At 56.4% G+C, this 12,535-nt stretch overlaps 1 long non-coding RNA gene across 1 annotated transcript in view; it reads left to right on the forward strand.

The window, feature by feature from the left end:
* The window catches only part of LOC309863063, a 71,162-nt gene that overhangs the window by 17,143 nt on the left and 41,484 nt on the right, over nt 1-12,535 (forward strand). Inside the window, exon 4 of the long non-coding RNA XR_014310872.1 lies at nt 1,813-2,058. This is a non-coding gene — a long non-coding RNA (uncharacterized lncRNA). The remainder of the gene's footprint in view (nt 1-1,812; nt 2,059-12,535) is intronic.

Consider the following 12,535-nt stretch of genomic DNA (forward strand, 5'->3'; position numbering starts at 1 on the left):
TTCCCAGGACCTCTGTGATCCCACCTCCAGGTAACACAGGGACCTTGACATCTTTAAGACAATGAACAACTTCGCTGAGATGTAATTCTCATGCCCCATAACCCGCCCACTTTATAGGCAATTAAATGCTTTTCAGCGCATTCAGAGCCACGACCATGACCTCGGGCCATTCTCGAACATTTTCATCCTGTCAGGAAGTAACCTGAACTGTCGCCCGTGTCTCTCCCGTTCCCTGACTGTGGCCCCAAGCAGCCACGAGCCTCCTTTCTGTCCCTCTGGATAGCTGTTCCGGATGTTTCCCACGGACGGAATCACACAGCATGGTCTTTTGTGGCTGGTTCCTTCCACTGAGGGTCGTGTTCTCAGGGCTCGTCCGGCTGAGGTGTGGGTCGGGGCTCCGTCCCTTCCCAGGGCTGCGGCAGTGTTCTAAGGGGAGATCGGACGCGTCAGTGGTTCTTGTTAAAGCTCGTACTTTCATCACGTTGGTGAAGGAGAAAGGGAGTGTCAGCCCTAAACCTGAAAGTGGAAGCTGGCGGCTGGCCGGGTGCGGGGAACTCCGGCACCTGTCACCTGGCATGTGGAACTCCCATGATAACTTGGAAAACAGCTTTAGGAGAGAGCTGAACATCAGCTTTCCCTAATGTTAATATTGAGTCTCATTTTTCAGAGTAATTATTTTAGAAATTAAATAAATAACTGATGGACACAGCACAAAATTCAGAAGGCACAAAGGGTGTGTCCCGAGAGGCAGGCCTCCCTTCTAGCGTGCCCGGCCCTGGGGGTCCTGGGCTCTTCTCATGTCACCCAGTGTAGCCAGTCCCAGCTCTTCTGCTGACCCCGCACTCTTGCCCTTGCCTGGGAATAGGATTACCAGGTAAGACACCTAATTGCATCTGAATTCCAGATAGTGAATACTTTTTAGTATAAGTGTATCTCAAATAACATATGGGATATACTTACATTAAAAAAATTAATTTGTTGTTTAATCTGAAATCCACATTTCACTGGGTGTCCTCTATCTTTGTTTGCTAAAATTGGCAAGCTTGCCAGGGATGGAAAAAGAATAAAATGGCTTTGAGAAATTGAGAGTAAAATTTGGCTTTGAGAGTAAAACAAGTGACTCACATGCGAAGCTGCTTCTGGGCGGCAGCTGTGTCCCTGAGGATTTTGTTTGGGTTGTTTTATTCACATCTAGCAAATGGTTTCTAAGCAGCCCATCTTATTTTCCGATTGTCCATTCCTTCTTTCAACCCTAGAAACCTTCTGTGTGCTGGCCGCAGGAAAGGTGAGCCAGCAAGCCAGATGCTGAGAGTGCCCCCTCCCGGATGCCCTTGCTACTTCCCCGAGAGCCGGTCCCGTGTGCCAGGCACTGCCGCAGTACCACGGGGCAGTGGTCCCGGGGCAAGGTCTAGGACCCAGGAAGTTGTCAGTCGATATCTGTGAGCCTGAAAATGTGCACCAGGTGTTAACGGGGTCATGTGACCCTCAGCGTGGTGATGGGGGAATGCCGCAACATGCAGAGCACCCTTTTCTTGGGGAAGCTTGTAGGACACCCTTGCAGGGTGATGTGTTTCTGACAGCTTGCCTCTCAGTGATATGACAACAGCTTGGGTTCTCTTGCCATTTTATCCCTGAACACGATCGGCTGGACCCCAGGGGGATTCCGGAATCTCTTCCAGGCAAACCTATCCTCGTGGAGCCTCTTAAAGGTGTTATACCTCCCGGGTGGTCCCCTTCCCTCCCCTCCTGCCGGCAGTGGCCTCCACATGGAGTCCTGGGTCCTGAAGGCAAGTGCTTGCCTCACCTGTCCAGGTGCACCGGCCGTGAAGAAGGGCACAGTGGGAGCAGGTGGAGGGACCTTTCTGGGCATTTGCATGGAGCGTGAGATTGGTGTGAGGACACAGACTGTGCCATGGGCAGGACATGAGCTAACAGCCAGCACTGAGCCTCTGTGTGAGGTCATTACCAACAGGTGACCCTCCCCGTGCTGTGTGCTTGTGTAGCCGCCGTGTCCTCGGCTGGAACTTGGCAAACATCACCTTCGAGTGTGTGGGCAAGGTGAGCTTTTGGGGGAAATGCGAATTTGGCAGTGATGTGGCGGGGTGGGAATTTAATAGGGTGTCCCCAGTGGGGCCCTGCTGTGCCTTCTACAGGCCAGCGAGCCCCCTCCAGGCCTGTTTCCCTCCACCCTGTCCTTATTTCCTTTGACGCCTGGGTTGGGAAACCAGTCACTCTGGAGACTGAAAACCTGGAGGTGTGCCGCCAGCTGCCTGCCTGGGGCCGCGGTAAGGCCTTTCCTTTGGGAGGGGGTGACTGTGGTTCTCTCAGAGAAGTGGACAAGCTACTACGGGGTGCTCACGATCTCGCTCTACAGGCAGGAAGCTCATTATCCCTGTGACCCCCATGCCAGGGAAACGGGCTCATATGCTCCCTGTTTTGTCTGCCCAGCATCCCTGACTCTTAGGAACTCCCGCACCCTTCCACGTGACCCCAGTGGGGCTGTCAGTTGAGGGACTGACACAGGTAGGTCTGAGCGCCTGTTGTCCCGCGTGCAGTGTGACTGGGCCAATGCTGAGGGCGGGACCAAGCAGGGCCCAGCATCCTTGTCTTAAGAGGTGGATGTTGAGGCCCAGAGAGGTTAAGTGACCTGCCTTAGGGCATAGAGCTAGACCAGAAGCAAGGAGGCCCCCAAGGCTGTGGAATTTACAGGGGAAAAGCCAGAGACTGAACCCTGGGCCCACGAGCAATGATGGGGTTCTCACTCTGACCTAAGGGCCCTGGAAGTGGGAGATGCGAGCGGGACCCTAAACACAACTGGAACCTTCGGTGAGAGACAGAGGCAGCCTGACAGCTCCCATGGGCTGAGGAGGGTTTGGGTTGCATGGGGTTGCTGGTGCAGAGTCACTGCCAGGAGGCCGCTGGGGTCACTGGCCGGGACCCCCATCCCTGCACAGGGAGAAGGGCCCACGGGAAGGGACTCCATGGTAGAGGAGTGGCCGGCCCTTCCCCGTTCTGCCTCTCCCCTCCCCTTCCCTGCCGGGTCTTGTGTGAGGAGATGGCTGCGGAGTATGGCCGCAGTAGGACCACTGGGCCACCGCCAGGATGTCCTGGCTGGGTGGAGATGGGCATGGGAGCATGTGTGGAAGAGGGTGTGTGAGCGTGTGCAGTGTGTGAGTACATGTGTACACGTGTGTGAGTTGTGTGTGAGCGTGTGTCCTTCAGGACTGGCCATGCAGAGGCCTGGACACGGCGGGGCTGCAGGGGAGATCCTGGAGGGGTAACGGGGAACAGGACAGAGAAGGAAACTGGGGCAGGCTCAGGCAAGTGCCCATGTTAGGATCTCACTGATGGTGGCATGGGAGGGCCAGGGACAGGGCTCTGGATGGAGAAGACTGCCCAGCTGTCTCCCAGTGCGTGTGGGCGCCACCAGCCACCCAGACAACACCACAGGGAGCGGGAGACGTCTGGGGGCCCGGGCGGTGGGAGGTGCTAAGAATCTCCCCACTGGGCGGCTCCTGTGGTGGAGGTCTTGGCACACGCCTGCCTGGAATTTAAACCTGGGAGGAGATCAGAGAGACAGCCTGCATGCCGCAGCCCTCCAGCCGGAGCTGCTCTAAACCCCGACCGCAGTGAAGGGAGCCGGTGGGATTTTTGCCCAAGGAACCACAGCACCAACCACAGGGCCCACTCTGCCTCCCTGGACGGTCCTGCTCAGCCCTCCCCATGGGACCCCTCCTCCCACCTGGACCTGGGCTGGGTACTGCTCAGGGAGGCGGCGTCGGGGAGGACAGTGGACCCAGGGGGGTCTGGGAGAGGCTGCTGTGATGGGCCCATGGCCCCACAGGCCGCACCCCCCGCCAAGGTTTGAGGCTTTGAGATGTCCGACTGCTTGGCCGGGTGGGTGCTTTGTCCAGTCTGCTCCTCCCATAGACCAGGAGATGGGTGGCCTGGTGGTGGGGTGTGCCAGCCTCTCCTCCTCCCCTGAGGCTTTCTCAGTTCTCCCTAAGACCATTGCCCAGCCCCCTCCCCGGCCTCCTGCCTCCAACCTGATCCTCTCATCCATGGCCGTGCAGCTGGGAGAGGAGAAGTTGCCTAGCCAATATTCCCTTCCCAACCTACATCAGCCAGAACCCTGATTTGGTGTCAGGTGGCACTCTGTCCCGATAAAGGACAGATACCAGGCATGCTTGCAGTTTGGGTGGCCATGAGACCCAGTGCTGTCCTTGAAATCTGAGTGCATTTCTGGGACCTACTTAGACTTTGCCTTCTTGCCTGGAATGGTGATGTAGTGCCTGGTGTTCTGGCAACCAGTTTGTGAATATAAGGAAGGAAACTACGTGCTGAGGATCTTAAAGCAAGAAGATTGGGACGCCTGGGTGGCTCAGTTGGTTAAGCAGCTGCCTTCGGCTCAGGTCATGATCCCAGCGTCCTGGGATCGAGTCCCACATCGGGCTCCTTGCTCAGCAGGGAGCCTGCTTCTCCCTCTGCCTCTGCCTGCCATTCTGTCTGCCTGTGCTCGCTCTCTCCCTCTCTCTAATAAATAAATAAAATCTTTAAAAAAAAAAAAAAAAGCAAGAAGATAAGAAAAAAAGCCTGGGTCCCTGAACAAATTCTGAAACTTTTCAATGAACTCTGGACTGTTGCTATCTAGCCTGCTTGTTGAAAGGGAGGTGGGAGAGTCTTCTAGAACCTTCCAGCAGAGGGAATTACGGTGAAGAACAATGGCAATCAGAACAGCTGGAGGGTCCAGGGGCTGGGATGCATTCTCTTATTCTTTCTGGTTCTTTGCCTGAGTCTTTCTGCTCTGTTCCCTCTGACCCTTGTTCTCCCCGATGGAACCCTGTCTCTGTGCCAACTGCTCCCTCCTCTCCTTCCCCGCACTGCCAGCCTTGCATGGAGCCTGTGCCCTTGGCCCTGGGACAGATCCTTCCTGGTCTGGTCTGGTCCATGAGACCTTCTGGTCCCTTGTGTAGCCCTCGTACTTCTTTCCAAGTCTGTATTGAGACCCGGCCTCATTTCCCAAGTGTTCACAACGGATGGCTTCCACCACATTTCTTGGTGTGCACATGACACATCTTGGTGTCCCAGGCTTGGCTTCCTAGGAAGCCAACTCCAAGGTGAAGTGTAGCATGCCGGGGGCAGGGGATGGGTTTAGGGAGGACCCTTGGGACCCAGCTCCTGGGAAAGGAGGGGAAGGAAGCGGATTCAGCTGAGGAAGGCATCCAGGTGAGATGCAGGTCCAAGGCCAGTCCTGCTCGGCCCTCTGGAGAGCTCTGGAGCCAAAAGACCCTTCAGGTTGGGAAACATTAGGTCAAAATGATCGGGTCCTTCTACCCCAGACTGGATCACATTTCAGATGCCGCTCCCCCTGGAAGGGTGTGGCCCAGGCACAGAGCCTCCCCACAGAGGCCATCCCTGAAGGGGGTGCGGATTGAAGGCCACCCACCCCCTTCCTTGCTGGTGTGTCTGGAAGGTGCATCTCCATTCCATCCTGTGGGTCAGCTTTCCAGGCGTGGCTCTTGGAAACCCACCCTCTGATGGGAGCAGAAGGTTCACACATTACCCAAGTGCCCATTCAGGGGCTGCTCCTCTTCCCGGTGAGGGTCCCAAGGGCCTAGGGGTGTCCAGTGGGAGCAGTGGCCAGCACAGTGGAGGCCCGTTTGGGGGCTCTGAGCATGGAAGATGAGGTAGGCTTCCGTGGTTGCAGCGGACTTTGGTGCCCAGAGGCAGGATGCCATAAGGGTACGCTGCCAGAAATGGGAACTTGGGAGAACGGGAAAGAGAGCCAGGGTGATGTTTAGCTCGGACTCGTGGCAGGTGGGAGAACTGGTGACCCGTGTTGTGCTGCAGCGAGACGTTCTAACTGTCCTCTGCTCGGTTTTGGGACGGTGACTGGGGTTGGGCGGTGAGGGGCATGGAGGAAATGTTCCGAATATTGGCATATGCAGGTTCCTCGTGGAGAAGTTCCATAGGAGATGGCCGATCTGAGGCTGGACCCAGCCTGTCTCCGAGGACACAGAGCAAGAGGCCCAGCTAGCATCACCTGTGACCAAGCACTCTGCCCCCTGGGGCTCTCCAGAGCCGAGGGAGCCTGGGTTTTTCAACCCTAGCCCGACACAGAAGTGAGCAGCTCACTGGGCTGCTGCCCCCTCCTTGTCCAGGGCCCTTGAGAGAACCCCACCAGTCACAGCCCAGTTGAAGAGGGAGATATTTTTCTCTGGAACGTGGTGTCTTGAATTTTCCCAGGACAAAGGGGACTGGGCCCCAGGGCCAGGGCAGTGGGCGTGGCCCAGGGCAGGAGGCACTGGGAATCTTTGGGCTTCGAGTCACAGTGTAGACAAGACTGCTGGAGGTGGAGGCAGGTGCATAGACTGGGCTGGAGCTTTCTAGATTCTTGAGGGAATTAGATTTAGAAGAAGTTCTGGACCTGTCTGTTTAACCCCCAAGGCCGTCCCCAACTCCCCAGGTGGACCCCACAGGTTTTTAATTAGGCTTGACCCCCTCAAAGGCCGGTGGGGCCTGAAGCGTCCTCGGGTTCAGGCAGGCCACCCGCGGGCAGTGCCCACTGTGTGTGCATGTGGCTGGCACTCCGTGGCGCCAGTCCTCTTCCTTCTGGTGGCGCCCCTCAGAGCAGAACCCTTCCCAGGCCCCCCTTCCCCATTTCCCTCTCTGCTCCCACCCAGCTGGCTCACCCCCGCCCTGGCCTCCTTCCTTGCGGGCGGCCGCACGCCTTCCTTCTGAGCGCATCGCTTCTCCTGAATGCCGAGACCTGGCGAACGATGTTGCCAAAAACGCAAGCTGGAAACCAGAGATGTATTTTTTTTTTTTTTTTCCAAGAGGGAAGAGGATTTAAAAATCTTGGCCAGAAAGTTTTGTTCAAGGAGAATGTGAATAGCAAGTCTTCCTTTGGAATGTAGCCCCCTCCATCTCCGCTGTTTGAGACGAGTTTAAAAGGGAGGTTTGTGGGGGGCGTGAAGGGACTCTGCTTTGGCCTGCAGTTTTGCCCTGCCTCTGAGCCTTAGCTCATGCTTTTCCCCTTGCAGGGAAAGACCTTTCCCTGCTCTAAATGCTCTTGGCTCCTACTCACCCTTCAATGCACAGTATCAATGCCTCCTCCTCCATGAAGCCTCCCTGATCACTTCAGCTTCTCTCTGTTCTCAGTGCTCACTGGTAAGGGGCAAATGAGTGAGCTCAGACAGTGCTGGGATTAATCCAGGCCCTGCCAGCCTGCTTTTGCTGCAGCCACCTGCGGAAGCAGAAGCTTCTGGACTCTGCCTCCCTGGTCGGGGTCTAAGATCTACTCTGTGTTTCCAAGGTCCTGACACCTTTCTCCCCGCTCCCACAGAGTGGTAAGATTTCTTCAGCATACTTTATTACACAGAGACAGAGATTGTCATCTGGAAAAGGCTTTATTTGAATTAATGTAGCATAAAAAGATGGAATGTCACCTATCAGCCTTGGCAGCTGTGAGACAAGATAGCTTCAAAGCTAGTGACCCAGTTGCTGGGTTACAAGAACTACAGGAGCATTTCGTTGGTTTGTTTAGGGGTCTCCCCCTTCCTAGAGCAGTGTGGGTGATCCTGGGGGGATCACACTGGTGTGCTAACTCCTAATGCTTGGGGTGTCAGGATGCAGCGAAACAGCCCGAGTTTGGTATCCTCTGAATTCCTGCTGTGCTCCTGACCACCTGGGGGGCTACAGCAGTCCCTTCCCTGATTCGTGCCCCAGGACTCATCTAGAAAAGAGAGCACTCGCTCCCTTGGACAGGCGCTGTGGGTACTGGTGCTGTGGGTACCCATGGTAGAAGCTTGGAGGATGCCAGGCCTCCCTCTGGGACCCCGAACTACCACATCCAAGCAAACGCCCTGAAGTGCCAATTTCACTAGATAACTCTTTTGGTCAAAGTCTCGTGATTTTAATTATTTTTTATTTTTTTAAGTAGGCTCTATGACAAATGTGGAGCCCAACACGGGGCTTGAACTCATGACCCAGAGATCAAGACCTTGCTGAGATTAAGAGGCAGATGCTTAGCTGACTGAGCCACCGAGGTGCCCCCAAATCTTGTGACTTTAAAAATACTGTCAACAGGGGCACCTGGGTGGCTCAGTGGTTGAGGCCTCTGCCTTTGGCTCGGGTCACGATCTCAGGGTCCTGGGATCGAGCCCCATATCGGGCTCTCTGCTCAATGGGGAGCCTGCTTCCCCCTTTCTCTCTGTCTGCCTTTCTGCCTACTTGTGCTCTCTCTTGTCTGTCAAATAAATAAAAAGTAAAAAAAAAAAAAAATACTGTCAACATTCTTCTGTTTGGCATTCAAGTCCCTCTGGGATCTGAGCCCCTCCATGCTCCTGCTCTGTGACCTCCAGATCTGACGCCACTATGCTCCTGCACTGTCACCTCCGGATCTGAGCCTACCATGTTCCTGTGCTGTGACCTCCTGAGCCCTGTTGGGACCTTGGTGTTCCCACCCATGAGGGGTGGTTATGTCTTGGAGCCCCAGCCCCTGCTCTACCTTCTCTCTCATCTCTGATTCTAAACATTCCCTCATTCCTGTTTTAGCACCATTACTCATTGTCAGGCAGGCCTGAGTTCAGGCTCTCCTCTTATCTGGAGAGGAGAGTCTGATGCAAGAAACTGAAACCAACTCTGGCTGCTTTTGTTTTTTTTTTTTTTTTGTTTTATTTTTAATTTTATTTATTTATTTGAGAGAGAAAGAGTGAGTGAGCAGGAGAGGGGAGAAGGGCAGAGGGAGAAGCAGGCTCCCTGCTGAGCAGGGAGCCCAACTTGGGGCTCTATCCCAGGACCCTGCGATCATGACCTGAGCGGAAGGCAGACGCCTAACTCGCTGAGTCCCCCCAGACTCCCCTCAACTCTGGCTGATTATAGCAGAAAATAAGTTTGCTCAAAAGACTGAGCTGCCACGGACTTGCTGGAGAACTAGCTGGGAGGCAGTCAGGGCACATTTGGCTGAAAAGCAACAGCAAATACAACTCAGAATGACTAAGTAAGGAAACTCACAGTTCCCTGGAATGAGCTTCAGACCGAGGGCAGGGCAGCCCTGACGGTGGTTCACTCAGGTGCTCTGTGAACGAAGCCCAGGGACCGGGCTTTCCATTTCGCTGCTCTGTCCGGCCTGCTGGTGGGCGCAGGGTGGCTGGCGCGCTGTGTGCAGATGTAGAGCAGAGCCCGTCAGTCCTGGGAGTCAGGGTGAGGGTGAGGGGTGAGAGCAGGGAGAGGTGAGGAGTGAGGGCCAGGAGTCAGGATGAGAGGTGAGGGCCAGGACTCCAGTTCTGCCGTTTAGAGCAGGGGCCGGCGCCCCAACCCTCAGCAGCTCTCTTCTCATTGGTCAGATGGGTATCACATGCTTGCACACTGACCAATCACTGGCGGTATGTGGGCCAATCAGAAGGCTCATGTATAGCAGGTGTGATTGCGGAAGGGTGCCCTTCCCCGGGGGCCAGGTCTGGGGAGACCTGGGGCAGGTGGGCGACAGTGGGTCCCCCGGCCCCGGCTGAGCGTCCTAGCGGCTCCTGGATCTCAGATGTCACCCCAGGGGCCCTTGGCCAGGGAGTGGGGGAGCCCGTGCGCTGGCCAGATGTGCCTCGCGGCTCCGCGCCGAGTCGGTGACCTCAGCAGCGTGCTATTCGGAGACAAGGTATGTTTAAAGGACCGGCAAGAGCTAGAGCGTGTTGGGCACCTGGGTGGCTCGGTGGGTTAAAGCCTCTGCCTTCGGCTCAGGTCATGATCCCAGGGTCCTGGGATCGAGCCCCGCATCAGGCTCTCTGCTCAGCGGGGAGCCTGCTTCCTCCTCTCTCTCTGCCTACTTCTAATTTCCGTCTGTCAAATAAATTAAAAAAAATCTCAAAAAAAAAAAAAAAAGAGCTGGAACGTGTTTACTTCTTACACATCTAAAGACAAAAGATGGACCTTCTGGCAGTGCCTGTGAATCTCTCTGCGAGGGGAAAGCCAGGCTTGCTGCAGCCGCGGGTTCGAGTGGGACAGACCCTCGCTGCTGGGCTCCCATTTCGGTGTGGTGAAATGGACTGGAGGGCGCCCCAGCTTGGGGTGGGAGTGTCCCCAGCTTGGGGTGGGAGTGTCCCCCTGACCAGGGTCAGACTCTCCGAGCTCCCCTCAGGTTTGGCTCCACTGGGCTCCCACCTCCAGACCGGTGAGGGGTGATTACTCCTGCTTGCCACCTCTCCTCCAGGTGACACACCCTCCAGCCAGGCAGGAACCCTCTGGGGAAGGGCCTCGCTCCCCTGGACAAACCCTTCCCCATCCTTCGAGACTCAACTGAAAGGTCATATTCTCTGAGAGAGACTTGTAAAAACGGGGCTTGTGATGGGAGGGTCTGGTCTGACTTTGGGTTCCCAGGGATCACTTTGGCTGCTGAGTTGAGGACCAACTGTCAGGGGCAGTTAGGGAGGTGAGGATAAAGTCAAGTCTTGGCCGGGGACTCATGGCCTTGCAGCTGCCAGGCCCCACATCCCTCTCCAGCATCACCTCTTGCCCTCAGCATCTGCACACACTGAGTGTGGATAGAAGGTGCCAGGAACGGGTCACAGTGACCATGCCTTTGGTGTCCCAGCGAGGGGAGAGCCTTCCATGAGCCGATGCCAGGCCCAGAGGGGCCACGGGAGACAGAGAATGTACGAAAGAGGGAATGACTGAGTGTTGTGCTTGGGTGGACAGTGTCACCGGTGGCAGAGTGTGGCAGAGTTAACAGGAAAGGGGCCGCTCAGCCCCCTGCAGCGGCACTGATGGGTCTGGGGCATGATGCCAGGAGAGATTAACCAGACAGAGAAAAGACAAGCCCTGCACAGTGTCACTTGTATGAGGAATCAGAAACCAAGTCAAACTCCTGGAAACAGCGGGAAGGTGGTTGGGTGGGCTGGGGGCAGGGAAGAGGGGGGAGGTGGGTCTGAGGGCATGAGCTCTGTGCTGTAAGATGAGTAAGGCCTGAAGGGCTCACGTGAAAACTATGATTGGAGCAGATGACTCCATACTGGGACACCGTGTTGTGGGACTGACCGTTGCTGAGAGTGGGACTTTGGGGTTCTTGCACAAACACACACACACACACACACACACACGGTGAGATCATGGGTGTATTAGCTGGTCTGACTGGGGAGACGCAGAGGACAGGGGGCAATGGGAGGCATTTATCACATCTCACCGGGGCGCATGCGTTAAATAGCTTACATGTCGTCCGCTCTTTCTCAACAAACCCGAACAAACCCCCACATTAAGGGGTGGTTCCTGGGGGAACGCTGGCGAGTAAACCCCAGGAGTGGGGGTTGGACCCACCTATTTGGGGCAAAGCCCCTGCACCCTGGCTGGAGGTGCTGGGCCCCTCGCAGAGAGCCGCCTGGCTGCTCCGCACTCCTTGACAGGTTCTGGGAGACAGGCTGCCGGCCATCTGAATCACCATGGGGCCTGATTTGAAATTCAGATCCTGGCTAAACAGAACATTAGTATGAATTTCATATTCTGTTCTTCTCACAGCCCAGCTGTGTGTGTGTTGGGCCAGCCCGGGGCACTGCAGGCTTCGGGGCGCAGCCCCCCCCAGCTGCCTCCTCGCCCCCCCGTGACCCTGCCTGAGCCCCAGAGCCAAGGGTGGTGGGGGAGAACGGCTGGTCTCTCTGGATGTTTCTCCTTCAGGGAAACAAAAAGAAGGAACAGAGAAGCGACTAGGGCCAGCCTTCACTGGCAAAGGTAAAATGGGGACCTCTGGGATGGGGGGGTCCCGGGTGGTGTCAGCAATACTCTCGGCATTTCAAGGCTGCCTGGAGACCTGGCTCTGAACTTGGGTGGGGTCTCTGGGGAACAAGGAAGAAGTGGCACAGGCCGGGCTGGCAACAGAGCTGGACAGTGCAGTGGGCCTGGGGGCTGCCCGTCCTCATGAGGTCCTCTTGGACGCCCCCCACCATCTCAGGGTTGGCCTGTCCTCCACCATCACTGCAGAACCCAGGTTCCTCTTGGGGTCCACATGTGGCTCTGGGCTCCGTCCTGGGCTCTGTGGTGCAAGCTGCAGCCTTTCCCAGAGCTGACGGGCCGTGGTTGCCATCATCACCATTGTTAGGCCACATCGATGCACGTGAGGAGGGCCGTGTCTGGAGCGGCGCTTGTTGGTATGCTCTGTGAAGCAGTGTCTGTCCCCACCGTGTGCCCATCGCCTGCCCCGTGCCGGACACGCAGTAGGTGCTCATGGACAGAGGGCTGAAGAGGTCAGTGGGCTTTTCCCAGAAGTTGTCCTTGCTGAGTCTTAGCCTGCCCGAGCGCCCCGCCCTACCGCCCAGCTGGCGTCCGGGCCCTGTGGGGTGGGCAGAGCTGGCACCTGGCTGCTTCCAAGCTGGAGGGCCCAGACTCTGGCACGTGGGTACAAAGTCAGCTCGGTTCTGGTGTGGTCCCCTCTCCCCTCAGTTGTGCCTCTGTGCTGGGACTGCTGCCCTCAGGGCCCACACATCTCAAATTCAGGACCCCGGGGACCTGCCTCCCTGGGGCTGGCCACCTACTGTCTGGCCAGTGCTGCGGGCTG

The sequence above is a fragment of the Mustela nivalis genome (genome assembly GCF_964662115.1).
Source record: "Mustela nivalis genome assembly, chromosome: 4".
NCBI classification, from domain to species: domain Eukaryota; kingdom Metazoa; phylum Chordata; class Mammalia; order Carnivora; family Mustelidae; genus Mustela; species Mustela nivalis.